Here is a 14,634-nt window from a genome sequence, read left to right on the forward strand (position 1 = left end):
GTTGTGTCTCGTTTTCCAAAGAGTGGTTCAGGGACCAACAACATCAGTGTCACCTAGGAGCTAGTTAGAAATAAAGTTTCAGGGGCGCTTTGGTGGCTAAGTTGGTCGGGGGTCCGATGCTTTGTTTTCACTCAGGTCATGATCTTGGGGTCCTAGGATTGGGCCCCATGTCAGGCTCCATGCTCAGCACGGAGTCCGCTGAAGATGCTCTCTCTCCTCCTCTGCCCCTCCCCCGCACTCCCTCTTTTTTCCTCTCTCTCAAATAAACAAATAAAATCTTAAGAAAAAAAAAAAGCAAAAGAAAGAAAGTTTTGGGCTCCCAGAACCTGATTCGCAACCAGATCACTGCATGAGCCCTTACAGCTTGAGAAGGGCCGCATCAGAGCCTTGTTGCTCCCTTTGTGAACTCTGCTGGCCAGACTCACTGAAGTCCTGAGGACCTGGAACCGGTAGCCCTGTGGTCTGCTCCAGCCCTCACTTCTACCTTCTCAAAAATGAAAAGCACTGCTAACTGACAAGGAACTGGGGTTGTGGCTATAAGCTCAGTTCACTTCAAGAAGCTGTAGTCAAGGCTCTCTGCTCCTCCCTGTTCGACAGACAGCCACCTCTTCTGGTGCAGTGCCAGCTGAGTCCCTGAGATACAACGGTGAAGGTCAGAGTACATGGGTCTGGCAGTATTGGGCACCTGGTCACCAGGACTGCTTTTAACTCTAGCAAAGTGGATATTGTCGCCATTAATGACCCCTTCATTGACCTCAACTACATGGTCTATGTGTTCCAGTATTATTCCACCCTTGGCAAATTCCATGGCACAGTCAAGGCTGAGAACGGGAAAGTGGTCATCAGTGGAAAGCCCATCTCCATCTTCCAGGAGCAAGATCCCGCCAACATCAAATGGGGTGAGGCTGGTGCCGAATATGTTGTGGAGTCCACTAGGGACTTCACCACCATGGAGAAGGCTGGGACTCACTTGAAGGGTGGGGTCAAGAGGGTCATCATCTCTGCCTCTTCTGCTGATGCCCCCATGTTTGTGATGGGTGTGAACCATGAGAAGTATGACAACTCCCTGGAGATTGTCAGCAATGCCTCCTGTACTACCAACTGTTTGGCCCCTCCGGCCAAGGTCATCCATGACAACTCTGGCATTATGGAGGAACTCATGACCACAGTCCATGCCATCACTGCCACCCAGAATACCATGGATGGCCCCTCTGGGAAGCTGTGGTGTGGTGACCAAGGGGCTGCCCAGAACATCACTGGGCACCTACTGGCACAGCCAAGACTATAAGCAAGATCATTCCTGAGCTGAATGGGAAGCTCAATGGCGTTGCCTTCTATGTTCCCACCCCCAACATGTCAGTCATGGATCTGACCTGCCACTGGGAGAAAGCTGCCAAATATGATGATATTGAGAAGGTGGTGAAGCCGGCATCAGAGGGGCCCCCTCAAGAGCATCCTGGGCTACACTGAGGAACAGGTTGTGTCCTGTGATTTTAACAGCGACACCCACTCTTCCACCTTCGATGCTGGGGCTGGGATTGCCCTCAATGACCACTTTGTCAAGCTAATTTCCTGGTATGACAATGAATTTGACTACAGTAACCAGGTGGTGGACCTTGTGGTCCACATGGCCTCCAAGGAGTAAGAGTCCCCTGGACTACCACCCCCAGTGAGAGCAAGAGGAAGAGAGAGGCCCTCAGCTGCTGGGGAGTCCTTGCCCCAACTCATCATCCCCCAACTCACTAAGAATCTCCCAACCTCTACACAGTTTCCATCCCAGACCCCCTAAGGAAGGGGAGGGACTTGGGGAGTCCTACCTTGTCATGTACATCAATAAAGTATACTGTACCCAGCCAGAAAAAAAAAAGAGAGAGAGAGAGAGAGAGAAGCTATAGTCAAGCTGATCCTAAAATTCACATGGAAATGCAAGGGACCCAGGATTACCAAAAAAGAGCAAAGTTGGAAGACTCAAACTTCCCAATTTCAAGATTTGCTACAGTAATCAAGAAGATCATCCAATGGGGAAGAAAATAGTTTTTTCAAGAAATGACACAGGAACAATTAGATATCCATATGCAAGAGAATGAGTTTTGTCCCCTACCTCACACTATAATCAAAAATAATTACAAATAGATTAAAAAAAAACTGGGGCACCTAGCTGGTTCAGTTGATAAAGATGCAACTCTTAATCTCAGGGTCATGAGTTCAAGCCCCACACTGGGTGTAGAGCCTACTTGATTTAAAAAAAAAAGGATCAAAAACCTAAATGTCAGAGCTAAAACTATAAAACTCTTAGAAGTACACGTAGGGGTAAATCTGAATGACTTTGGATTTGGCAATGGTTTCCTGAGTTTGACACCAAAATCACAGACAACAAAAGAAAAAATAGATACATTAGACTTGATAAAATTAAAAACTTTGGTGCATTGAAGGGACGTCTGGGTGGCTCAGTCAGTTAGGCATCTGCCTTCGGCTCAGGACATGATCCCAGGGTCCTAGGCTCAAGTCCCACATCGGGCTCCTTGCTCCGTGGGGAGCTTGCTTCTCCCTCTGCTTGTGCTCTCTCTCTCTCTCTCTCAAATAAAATATCAAAATCTTTAAAGAAATAAAAAAGAAAAACTTTTGCGCAATGAAGAACACTATCAAGGGAGTGAAAAGACAACCCACAAATGGGAGAAATATTTGCAAATCAAATATGTGATAAGGGGATAATAGCCAGAATACATAAAGAATTCCTATAACTCATCAACAAAAAGACAACAACCCAAATGGGACTTGGGCGAAGGATTTGAGTGGACATTGCTCTGAAGAAGATATGGAAATGGCCAATAAGCCAAAGAAAACACCTACTAGGACAGTTAATAAAAAAAGAAACTGGAAAATAACAAGTATTGGCAAAGATGAGGAGAAATTGGGGCCCTCATACATTGCTGATGAGAATGTAAAATGGTGCAGCCCATGTAGAAAATAGTTTGGCAGCTCATCAAAATGTTAAACATACAATTACCATATGACCCAGAAAAGAAACTCCCAGATATATACACAAGATAATTGAAAATATATTTTCACTCAAAAATATGTTCACAAATGTTCACAGCAGCATTATCCATGATAGACAATGAAAGTGAAAACACCACAAATGTCCATCAATGGATGAAAGGATAAACAAAAAATGGTGAATCTACAGAATGGAATATTATTCAGCCATAATAAGGAGTGAACTACTGATGCATGCTGCAGCGTAGATGAACCTTGAAAACATTATGCTAAGCGAAATAACTCAGAAACAAAAGGATAATATTAATTCCATTTATGTGAAATATTCAGAATAGGCAAATTCATACAGACAGAAAGCTTAATAACAGTTGCCAGGTAATAGAGAAAGTAGGGAGGGGGGATTAAGAATCAGGATTGAGTGGTGCCTGAGTGGCTCAGTCGGTTAAGTGTCTGCCTTCTGCTCAAGTCATGATCCCAGAGTCCCAGTATGGAGCCCCTCATCAGGCTCTCTGCACAGCGGGGAGTCTGCTTCTCCCTCTGCCCCTCACCCCACTTGTGCTTTCTCTCTCACTCTGTCTCTCTCTCTCAAATAAGTAAAATCTTAAAAAAAAGAATTGGGATTGACTGCTAATTGGTACAGGTTTTCTTGTGGAGGTGGGGTAGTAGGAAGTTCTAGAATTAGACAGTAGTGTTGGTTATATGACATAGTAAATATACTGAACACCACTGACTTGGACACATAAAAATGGTAAATTTAATGGTATGTGAACTATACCTCAATAATAATAAATATACAAAAAATAAGCTACAGGGGCACGTGGGTGGCTCAGTCAGTTAGGCATCTGACTCTTGATTTCGGCTCAGGCTGTGGTCTCAGGGTTGTGGGATTAAGCCCCAAGTTGGGCTCCATGCTGGACATGGAGCATGCTTATGATTCTCTCTCCCCCTCTCCCTCTGATCCCCTACTCTCTCTTTTTATTTATTTTTATTTTTTATTTTTAAAGATTTTATTTATTTATTTGGCAGAGAGACAGCCAGCCAGATAGGGAACACAAGCAGGGGGAGTGGGAGAGGAAGAAGCAAGCTCCCAGTGGAAGAGCCTGATGTGGGGCTCGATCCCATAACACCAGGATCACGCCCTGAGCCGAAGGCAGACGCTCAACTACTGCGCTACCCAGGCGCCCCTACTCTCTCTTTTTAATAATAAAAAAAAATGGGGCACCTGGGTGGCTCAGTCGGTTAAGCATCCAACTGTTGGTGTCAGCTCAGGTCATGATCTCAGGGTTTGAGATCGAGCCCCATGTGCAGCTCCATGCTCAGCACAGAGTCTGCTTGAGATTCTCTCCCCCTCTGCACCCCCATCCCTGCTCTCTCTCTTGCTCACTCGTTGTCTCTCTCTCTCTCTAAACTAAATAAATAAATCTTAAAAAAAAGAAAAAGCTACAGAGCCTACTTCCAGATTCTGGCCCTCTGACCTCAGGTATCAAGAGGTCAAGCTAGAATCTTTCCTCACTACACACTGAGGAAGGAGGTAGATATAATTTAATTAATTTAGGAGAAATGAAATTAAATCACAACATGAAATGAGGTGATGAAATGTCTCCCCACTCAGGAGGAACATATCAACTGTAAAAAGGAAACTTTTTTCTTCTTTAGGGTTAGAAGCAAATAGCAAACGCTGCTTCTCTCAATTAAAATATCAGCTGGTCTCTTCTTAAGGAAAGGAATTCAATCATCTAGTTGTTTGGTCCTCAAGCCAGGTGACAGAAATTTTTTTCTCTCCCCACTGAATGGACTGTTTTTAAACTTCTGTTGGTGATGAATTATTTCATTACCCTCTGCAAAAAGCCCAAAAGCTGATGGGGTCAAGGAAATGTACTCTGGGACACTCTCAGTCAGGTATTCTGCCAAAGAAGCTGTAATAGTGGGGGGAGGGGTTTTCTTTTCCTTTGTTGCCAACATGGTAAGTCTCAGGTTTTTTGAAAAGCATTTTGTGATATCTCAAGTGAGGATGAGACTTCTCTCTTCCTGACACACTTATACTCTTCTTTGCCTCGATAACTGCTTCTCATTTTATGTCTCAGCTTAGATATCAGCTCCTTTAGGCAGCCACCCCAAACACCCAACAGGTGAGGGGCTTGGAGGACGTGTTTGCTATTTCAGATTGCCCAAAACAAGAGAAGAATCCTATATTTTCTATTTTTGCATAAGAAATAACTTAACATTTAGCAGCTTAAAGCAGTACATGTTTATCACCCCACAGTTTCCACAGGTCAGCAGTCTGAACTACATCTTTTGTTCAGGGGCTCATAAGGCTGCAGCCATGTGTGTCCACTAGGCTGTATGCTAATCTGAAGCTTGGGGTTCTCTTCCAAACTCATTTAGGTTGTTAGAAGAATTTACTTCCTTGCTGGAGTAGGACAGAGGACCCTGGCTCCTAGTGGTTGGTTCTTCGAAGCTGGAAGAAAGCATCTCCACTCTTTGGAGACTCTGACTTTAAGGAAGGCCTAGCTCCTTGTTAAAAGGGCTCACCTGATTAGATCAGGCCCACCCAGTATATTCTCCCTTTGAGTGACTCATTATTAACAGACTAGGGACCTTACTTAAATCTGAAAAATCCTTTCATCTTTGCCATATAACATAATCACAGGAGTGACATCATGTCCTATTCATATGCCCTGCCCACACTCAAGGGGAGAAAATTATAGAACGTGTGTATATTGGGGGCAGGAACTTGGGGACCGTTTGCAATTCAGCATTTTACAGACCCCTTAATTTTACTTTAAGAGACCACACCTACCCCCTCAGTTCACGAGCTTTGGATGGCGCTGACCCCAATCCCCACCATTTCCTAACTGATTTTATAGAAAATTAAATAATGAGCTGTTCTTTAATATTAGGCAGATCATATATTATTTTATTATCTGTAATTATTTGTTTTTATGTTTATAGCCTTGCGCCATACTAGACTATAAGTACCATGGAAGCAGGGACCTTATAGATCTTGTTCAATTTTCTGTCCTCTGAACCTAGATGACTCTTTGGTATACATTAGGGGATAATTGTATCCAAACATGTATACATGTATTTGGTATGTATTAGGAAACATTTGCTAAATGGGCTTTCTCCATTTTCATATGAGAAAGGTAGCTTGAAGAAGCCATAGAATTGTCCTTGAATTATACAGCTAGCAAATGTCTTCGAAGCTGAGAAAATCTCTTCCAAACAAAGAATAATAGTAACCACTTCTTTAACGATATGTACTAGGCACTGCCGTCACTTAATCTTCAAACCCACGCTAAGGTGTATTTAGTGGGGGAGGTGAGGAGGATTAACAAATGATATTAATTTATTGCACATTTCACTGTTCCATGCAGTCAGATATCTCCCTCACCACGTGGCTCTGCAAGCCTTTTGGACCTCAGAATTTGTACTTGCTTCTGGCTTGCAAGCGAGGGAAGAGAAAATGTTACATGCCATTTCATGAATTTTAGGGGCCAGCGCATTCTCCTTAAATCCAGCAGTGCAAGAGAATGGGTAGACTATGTTCCTTACTTTTGAAACAAAATAAGCCCTTCTATAGCCTAAAAATGGGGGAGGGTGTGGGGCTCCACCCGGAAGTGGTTCGCACCCCTCCACATTTCATTGGTGGGGACTTAGCCACGTGACCGGATCTAAGCGCCAAAGTGGGCCGGGACATTTAGTACGTTGAACTGGGAAGGAAAAGACGACCGACCGTTGGTCCTCCTGACGAGATCGTTGTTCTTCTTGAGGAGACCGTTGATCTCTCCGGTGGGACTGTTGGTCCTGGGGAGCTCTAGCAGTCCTGGCTACGTTCGGGAAGAAGTTTGTTATGGGTAAGTAGAAAAAAAAAAAAAGGAGTAAAGAAGCTTTTATTTTCTTCATAAGTCTGCTATGCGGTTTTACGAGCAAATGCCGTTCCTTTTGTTTTTACCTTTTTTTGTTCTGACGTGTCTGTCAAAATAGAGCTAGCTCTACAGCCTCTAGAACTCAGTACCTGATTTCCGTAGAAACTGCGATGATTCTGTTTTCCCTATACTCTACTCCCCTGTCCTTCCACCTCAAAAATTAAGCTCTTCAAGGACACGAGTTTTGTTGTTAAAAGGGTGAATCATGTAATTCCTAAATTTCAAAGAGTTTCCTAAAACATATAGTTTTAGAATTTGAGTTCATATTGTGGAATATTAGCTTAAATAACAAAAGTTCAAAATAGCGAAAATGGAGAATTTGAAAGTAACGGAAAGGAATTATTTGCAAATATTTGGACAAGGTCTAAAAACAGGTATTTTAACAATGTATGCAACATTGTAAGGAAGAATAAAACATAGGGAAGATTCAAGTAGACCGAACCATATGGAGATAAATTAAAAACTGATAGTCTTGAGATTTTTTCTCTGTAATATAACAGATACTAATTTTAATGGAGGAAATGCCTGGCTATAGTGGTGATTGCTTTTTTTTATTTTGGTTTTTTAAAGATTTTATTTATTAAGAGAGAGACAGAGATAGCGAGAGAGAGCACGAGTGGGGAGGAGAGGGAGAAGCAGGCTCCCTGCTGAGCAGAGAGCCCTACGCAGGGCTCGATACCAGGACCGTGAGATCGAGACCGGAGCGGAAGGGGGCAGATGCTTAACCAACTGAGCCACCCAGACGCCCCTGCTTTTTTTTATTTTTAAACTTTTTCTTTGGAAATGATTTCAAACTATACCTTTTACCCAGATTTCACTTTTGTATTTTACATTTGACTGCATTGTCTTCATCATCTACTCTCCATCTTTCTGAACCACTTGACAGTTGTACGTATCATGGCCCCTTTCTGCTATATATAAAGTGTTCCTTTCCTAAAAATAGGTATATTCATAAAGAGATTATATCTAGGGGCGCCTGGGTGGCTCAGTGGTTAAGCATCTGCCTTCGGCTCCGGTCGTGATTCCAGCGTCCTGGGATCGAGCCTCTGAACCCCGCTCCCTGCTCAGCGGGGAGTCTGCTTCTCCCTCTACCCCTGGCCCTGCTTGTGTGCGCGCGCTCTCTCTCTCCCTCTTCCTCTCCCTCTCTCTCAAATAAATAAATAAAATCCTTAAAAAAAACTATAAAAGAGAGCTTATATCTACATAGTACCTGACACTGTGAAGAGAAAGAAAACCATAGCATTTCATACCTGTTGTTGTAAGCTTCGCTATATTGTATGATAATTGTTTTTTTTCTTTTGTTCTTTTTTAAGATTTTTAAAATTTTTATTTATTTAAGTAATCTCTACAACCCATGTGGGGCTTGAACCCACAACCCTGGGTTCCACCGACTGAACCAGCCAGGTGTCCCTCTTTCTTTTCCTTCAGCCAGACTAAATGCTCTTGACGGCAAGGAACATAGCTGATTATTTCTGAATCCCTATTGCTGGCGCATTGCAAGTGCCTGTGATTTTGTTGTTATTATTATTATTATATTGGCTAATTGCGGAAGGATTGCAAATATCAGTTTTCTTCACATGACAAATAGGAATACTTTTCATTTTTATTAGCAATTTCTAGTTTAACTGCTTCATGATCTGAGAAGGTTGTTTGTAATGTTTCTCCTTTGTGAAATTTATTGATGTTTTTTTCTTGCAACTTAATCTGTGATCAGTTTTTGTGAATATGCCATGCACAGTTGAAAAGTCATGTTCTGTCTGAACAGAGTTTACAGCTTCACATATATTCATAAGTTCTACCTTGTTGCTTATGCTATTTAGGTGGTTTTTTTTTCCTACTGATTTTTTGTCCACTTGATCTGACTTGTAGTGAGTGGAATATTCTGTTTCTGTTTCTGTCTCCTTGCAACTTGTGTATAGTTTTAACTTCATTAAGGATGTTGGTATTATTATTTGGAAAAAACACTCTTTTTTATTATTATTAATTTTTTAGAGAGGGAGGGGGGAGGGGCAGAGGAAGGGCAGGGGAGGGGGAGAGAGAATCTTAAGCAGGTTCGATCTCAGGACACTAAGATGATGACCTGAGCTGAAATGAAGAGTTAGATGCTTAACCAACTGCACCACCCAGGCTTCCCTGGTAATAAATATTCTTGAATGTTGCATCATTCTGCATAGTGGTCTTTAATATAAAAATTGTCCTTTTGTCTGTTTGCTTTGAGACTTGAATTTACTTTGGTGATACCAGGATATCGGCTCTTTTTCTGTTTCTATTTTTCTATTTACTTTATTTCTGTTTCCATTTGTCTGGTATAGCTTTGTCCTGTCCTTTATATTTTAGCCTTTTTGAATCACTGTTTGAGGTGTGTCTCTTATATACAAGAGAGTTGGCTTTTGCTATGTGTGTAAAATTGAAAATTGTTTTCTTTTACTAATCAAGGAAAGCCCATTTCCATTTAATTTTTTGAAATACATGTCTATTTTACATTTTGTCACAATCTTTTATAATTACGTGTATTTTATTTGCTATGTTCCTTTATAAGATGTGTATCGTTTGCTCTTTAATTTAGCACACATATTTTAGGTGTTTAGGAGAGTTTGCATTTTTGTTCTAGTGGTTATCTTGGTATTTTTACCTTTTTTTTTTCAAAAAAGTGTTTTTTTTTTAAGTAATCTCTACACCCAACATGGGCTTGAACTCAAGACCCTGAGATCAAGAATTAGATGCTCTTCTGACTGAGCCAGCCAGGCACTCCAGTATTTACACCTTTTTAAATATACAGTCTCTTGTTTTCTTGTTTAGGGTCTGGTTTATAATTTTTTTATTAATATCATAACTTCCACCTATTCCTTATTCTGTTTTGCTCTTTCACTTTCCCTTATCCCATTTATTGGTTGCATTGCTTTCACTTTGTCAAAACATACGACATTTGTACATTAGTTTTTCGCTCTTTTCATCCCAAATTTGTTTTGTTCTTTATAGCATCCATCCATCCTTCCATCCACTTAATTATCTACGTACCAAAATGCTCTACCATCAGTCATTTTGCCAAAGTTGCACGGGTATCTCTTGGTTGGAAGAAGCTTATCTTCCAATGTGGGAGTTGGCAAACTTTTTTTCTAGCAGGCCAGATAGTGAATATATTTGGCTTTGCATGTCATATGGTCTCTGCCACACTACTCAGCTCTGTTGTTGTAGCCTGAAAGCTACTGTAGACAGTAAACAACTGAGTGTAGCTTTATTCCCATAAAACTGTATCTATAAACACTGAAATTGGACTTGCTTATAATTTTCACAGGCTGCAAAATATTGTTATTCTCTTGATTTTCTTTTAGCCATTTAAAAATGCAGAAACTGTTCTTAGCTCAGTCCCCACACAAAACGGGAGAGGTTGAATGTGGTCCATGAGCATAATTTGCCAACATTTGTTCTAGTAGATTCCTCTAAAAGGGCTCATGGGTACAGAATTCCCTAAACTTTTATATGTTGAAAACTCTGTGTGTGTGTGTGTGTGTGCGCGCGCGCGCTAATAGCCTTGATACTTGAAGGCAGCTTTGTTGGATATAAAATCCTTGGTTCATGTTTCCTTTCATTGAATATTTACAAATAGTGCTCGATTTTTGCCTTGCTTATACATTGGGGTTTTTTGTTTTGTTTTTTTTATTATATTGTCTTCGAATGTCCACTACCAGTCCAGTTCTTTCACCTTTATGTGGTACTTGATCTTTTTACCTGGAGGCCTTTAAGATTTTATCTTTATCTTTGAAATCTAGTAGATGAAAGACTATATTTTGGAGTTGATTGTGCATTTTCTTCTTTTTAAATATTTTACTTAATTATTTGAGAGAGAACATGGGCGAGAGAGAGTGCACAAGCTGGAAGGAAGGGAGAGAAGGGCAAGGAAGAGGGAGAAGCAGACTCCCCACTGAGCAGAGAGCCCAATGTGGGCTCGATCCCAGGACCCTGAGATCGTGACCTGAGCTGAAGGCAGACGCTTAACCAACTGAGCCACCCAGGAACCCCGATTTTGCATTTTCAATGGATAGGTAGACATAGAGTTTTTTCTCTTCCTGGGAAATTTTCTTGGATTATAATTTATTCTGTTGATCTCCTTCCAGCAGGACAGCAATAATGTCATTCCTTCTTTGCTTGGCTTCTAGTTCTGTTATCTTCTCTGCCCCATTTTACTTTCCTATCACATTGTCATTCTGTTGTTTGTTTTCCTGCCCTTTAATATTCTTCAGTACCCCTTATTAAATTTTACTAAGGCCTGTTCTCACTTGGACTCCTTGTAATTTATTCTTCATTTGTAAAATAACTTTGTTTTTTTCTCCCATTTTTTTCCCAGAGTTCCATCAACTCTTTTCATTTCTTCCTGTATTTTGTCCATTTCTGTTTTTACCTTTTGAATTTGATTCAAGGTATTTTTTTAATGTCACCACCTGCCATTTGTGTCTATTTAATTCCACTTGGAGTATTATCTTGCATTAATATATTTTTAAGATTTTATTTATTTGAGAGAGAGAGTGAGAGAGAGCGTTAGCAGTGGGAGGGGCAGAGGGAGAGGGAGAAGCAGAGTCCCCGCTGAGCAGGGAGCCCTGCTCAATCCTAGGACCCCAAGATCATGACCTGAGCTGAAGGCAGACGTTTAACTGACAGCCACCCAGGTACCTAGGGCTCAATCCTAGGACCCCAAGATCATGACCTGAGCTGAAGGCAGACGTTTAACTGACAGCCACCCAGGTACCCCAATATTTTTTTGCTTCATGATTGCTTTTCTGGGGTTGGGGTTACCTCAGTTGATATGTATTGCATTTAATTTTTAAGTTTTTTGCAAAATTCTATATGGACCAGCTAATCATGTTCATTTTTGTGGTGTTGTGCAGTTTACAGGATTTCTAGTTTAATGACACACTCTTCTGTCAGTATAGCAAAGTCCAGATACTTTATTTGTTTCGGTTAGTGCAGGGAGGTTGTGTTTTCTGTGATTTTTATGGGTCTCTTGTCTTGCATAACTCTAAATTTTTCTCTTTTGCTTCTTTGCCACTTCACCAACCAATTGCCAATGGCTGCTTTTCCCTTGCTTTCCTCTTTTATCTATCTTAGAAGCTGTGGGTGTTGGAGAGCGCTCCTTCAAATTACATGTACTTAAAGTCCTCTCCCTATCATCTATGTTCAGATACCGGTTTTTTTAGTAATTTTCAGGCTGAGGATGGATTTATGCTTTGTCCCAGTTTTTTGGATCCATCTTAGGCCTGGTTGCTGTTTCCTCTCTTTTCTCTTTGCTTGGTTTTTGTGTAGGTTTGTTTTTTTTCCTTCTTGTCCTTTTTTTTGTTTTGTTTTTGGAGGAAACATTGGGAGATGGAGGCCTAGGTGGCCTTGGTTGTCTTCAGCTGCCTTAGAAGGCCCTAGAAATGGCTGCACTTTGAAAGGAAGGCTTCTTTTCTGTTATCGGAAAGGAAACATTGTGAAAACACAATTTGTATTTTTGCAAAGACCACCACCAACATGCTGCCAAGGTCAAAGAGACCTTAATTATTTCAATTTATGATGTCACACCACGGTATCTGAGAAACCTTGAGAAACCCACAATAGATATCTGATGACTTCGTGGGATCTTTTAAAACTCAAGCTATTTGTCTACATTTGCCTCAGTCTTTTGGATACTGCCAGAAACTTTACTTTGGGGTTATGACAGTATGAGTAATCCATGCTGTTGAGTCATGTTCAATTAATGTAATTATAAAAGTTAGACTGAGGGTTTTTTTCCCTAACCTCCTGGTAATGTCAAGTGATAAACAGCTCACCTAAAGTGTCAATCATTTGAGAAAAGTTTCTCCAATCATTTTAGTCCTACTGGGAACATTACAGATAAAAAATGCCTATGCTCAGGGCACCTGGGTAGCTCAGTCGGTTCAGCAATGGACTCTTGATCTCAGCTCAGGTTCATGAGTTGAAACCCTGCATTGGGCTCCACAGTGGGCTTGGGGCCTGCTAAAAAAATGACTGTACTCTATGTGGGTGGAATAGAATATTATTAATTAAGATGTTTGCTATTCTAGGTAGTAAATAACATGTTACTATCATTCAACTACCAAACCAAATAAATAATAATTCCCTAATGATTGTAGCTCTAATGGTTGGTTCAGTGATGGTGTTTATTACATGAGCTGCTTAAACTCTTGCAGCTCCCTGGGAGCAGATTAACCCCTCTCCAAATCACCCGGATTAGAAATTCCAAGAAAGCAGTACAGTTAAAGTACAATCTGTAATTTACATTCTATTATACTTTAAAGGAATATCCTGAGCTACATTTTACAAAAAAAGTAAGACATAGCTGACAATTGCATGTCTTTGAAAGTTTTATATCTCATAGATCCCTAAAATAGGAATAAAGTAAATTAAGTCAAGATTCACTCATGCACAAATCACTTACTAAGAATTTGCCCTTTGGACGGGGTGCTTGGGTGGCTCAGTTATTAAGCGTCTGCCTTCGGCTCAGGGCATGATCCAGCATTCTGGGATCGAGCCCTGCATCAGGCTCCTCCACTGGTAGCCTGCTTCTTCCTCTCCCACTGCCCCTGCTTGTGTTCCCTCTCTCACTGGCCGTTTCTCTCTCTCTCTAGTAAATAAATAAAATCTTAAAAAAGAAAGAATTTGCCCTTTGGGAAGTTGCATTAACTCTCTTGCCTAATTGATTTATGCAACATGCATCTTTCAAATCTTATTCAACCTAGGCAAATATATAACACCTTCAACTTTCAGAAACTCGATCTCCACTATACTTCATTTATGCATAAGCAATCCTATACCTTAAATGTCATTATCACTTAGAAATGCTCCATCTTCAGGTTCTCAGACTCTGAATCCAAACTTTCTGTTTTCTCAGAGCTCCTACTACCTCACTGTAATGAATATGTACAAGGCCTTGGACTCCCAGTGGTTTCCCATCCCTTTGCTATTCTCTCGGACCACCACTTCAGATTTCATTTGCCACCTAAAGCAGTCTGGACCCCCTGAATTGGCTATTTCAGCCATGTCCCTGCTGCTATTCCAAGATCCCTTGCCTCTTTGACCTATAACTTTATTATATTTTTAATTTTTTTAAGTAAGCTCGATGCCCAGCATGGGGCTTGAACTCCCAGCCCCCGAGATCAAGAGTTGCATGCTTTACCGACTGAGCCAGCCAGGAACCCCTTTACCTGTCATTTTAGCTGTGCTATTTTCCACTATGGTTAACCCCAGAGAGATTTATCCCAACACACAGACCCCCCAACCGGCTTCACTACTATAACTCCAGTGTCCAACATCAGCTGAGCTCTCTTTTGTGTCTTTGTGTACCCCCTTTCTTGTTCTACTGCACTTTCTCTTCCACACCCCCACTCTTTTCAATCCTCCTCACCTACTTTTGCAACCTCCTATCTCACTAGTCTTGTGTTGTACTTCTGCTTCAATCAGAGTGTGCTGTTCACTGATTCTGCGACAGCCCCTCTGCTTTCCCAGTCACAGGCTTTCTCTTTTGCTGGTCCCTCAGCTGGCATTCGTTATCTTTATCATCTCTGCAAAAGGCTATAAATCCTTCCAGGTCCAGCTGAAATGCTCCCTTTATGAAGCCCAGCCGGGACTCCTCACTCAAAACTTTCCATTTCTCTAACACTTTGTTTATACTTTTCATAGGGTGATTCTGGTTTTGGACCTTAGAGCTGATGAC

General features: G+C 41.2%; 1 pseudogene; it reads left to right on the plus strand.

Annotated features, from left to right (window-relative positions):
- Positions 1-684: 684 nt before the first annotated feature.
- LOC123786860 (glyceraldehyde-3-phosphate dehydrogenase pseudogene) lies at positions 685-1,645 on the plus strand (annotated as a pseudogene).
- Positions 1,646-14,634: the final 12,989 nt, after the last annotated feature.

This window comes from Ursus americanus, chromosome X (assembly GCF_024610735.1).
Source record: "Ursus americanus isolate L20-20 chromosome X, mUrsAme1.1.p, whole genome shotgun sequence".
Lineage (NCBI taxonomy): Eukaryota > Metazoa > Chordata > Mammalia > Carnivora > Ursidae > Ursus > Ursus americanus.